We start from the raw sequence: 1,328 nt of genomic DNA on the forward strand, positions 1-1,328 counted from the left end.
AAGAAAAGAGGAGGGTCAACCCATGACGGTCAGCCCAGCCAGGTAAGTAGACCTGCTGAACTCAGTTCCTGGTGCAGGAAGCAATCTGACACCCTCCCCTCGCTCTCAGCTCTTAGAAAGGGATCTGGGAGGGATAAAAGCAGTACGGAAGGCACGTGCCAGAGAACTTGGGACAAGGCTTTCCGGTGCTGTGGTTCAGCAGCCTTTGGGAGGCGGGGGAACCAGAGGCCAACGCCCTCACATGTGAAAAGGCTGCTAAGAAATCAGCTAGGGTGTCGGTTAGATGCCCTTTGAAATCCAGCCTGTACTTGCTTTCCTGTGAAGTGAAGGGCTTGAGATGTGCAGAGGCATCTGAGACATGTGTAGGGGACCCTTCTTGTGCAAAAGGCAGAGAGGAGCCTCTTCAGGAAGGCTTTCTACTCATTTGTTTTCATGTCAGCTCACCATCTAGGCTAGGAAAGCCGCTGGGAGCTCTGCCCACTAGCTTTGAACTTGGACACCGCACCAATACTACACAGACGACCAAATGAATGACATTTTCCTGGTTCTGCTGCTGCTTTGGACTGAATAGGTGTGATCATGCTCGAGAAAAGTGTGTGAACATAGGCCCAGATTCTGTTAGTTTCCACTGCAGAAAATCAGCGAAGCGCTCCTTAGCTCTTGTATAATTCAGTTACTGGCTTTGCCCAGCTTCGGGGTCATCATCCATCTGCTGGACTAATCATTCCCCCATGACGTCATCAGTCCCGCGCACAGCAGGTGGATTGAAGTCCCGGTTAACTAGGAGGTGACTCCAACGTCAGTGGAGATGATCTTTGAGTGTCTCCAGCACAACGTTCAAAGTGATCACCATGTTAGATCCAGCTCACAGCTTTTGTCCAGGGCTTCAGCCTGGACTAATGTCGTAGGAAAACTGTCCAGCAGCCAGTGCGGCCAGGCCCGTTCTCCAGCTCTGGCATCATTAGGCGGGTGATCACATGACCTGGAACCACAAGACCTTTCTCCCTGTACTGCTTTGCCATATCACCAACTTGGGTGATGCTGGCTTTGATGTTCCTGCACAAGAAGTAGCTGCTGGAGAGATGCTGGAAGCCAAAGGATGACTGTGCGCAGGAGTTTGGAAGCCATTGCCTTTGCCAGGCAGGGAGGGGGTGGCCTAACAGGCAACCCTGACAGCAGCCTTGGAGAAGCTCCGGGAACTTTGTTGCTTCTGCCTCTGACACTCTTCCCTTGCCAGGGACTCCTGATTGCTATAGCTTTGTAATACAATTAAAAATCAGGAAGCCTGATAGCTCCAGTTTTGTTCTTCTTGCTCAAGATTGCTTTGG

At 51.4% G+C, this 1,328-nt stretch overlaps 1 pseudogene; it reads right to left on the reverse strand.

Moving 5' to 3' along the window:
* Nucleotides 1–452: 452 nt before the first annotated feature.
* LOC131821100 (adenylate kinase 4, mitochondrial-like) lies at nucleotides 453–1,094 on the reverse strand (annotated as a pseudogene).
* Between the last annotated feature and the right edge of the window lie 234 nt (nucleotides 1,095–1,328).

Source organism: Mustela lutreola, chromosome X (genome assembly GCF_030435805.1).
Source record: "Mustela lutreola isolate mMusLut2 chromosome X, mMusLut2.pri, whole genome shotgun sequence".
Taxonomy (NCBI): Eukaryota; Metazoa; Chordata; class Mammalia; order Carnivora; family Mustelidae; genus Mustela; species Mustela lutreola.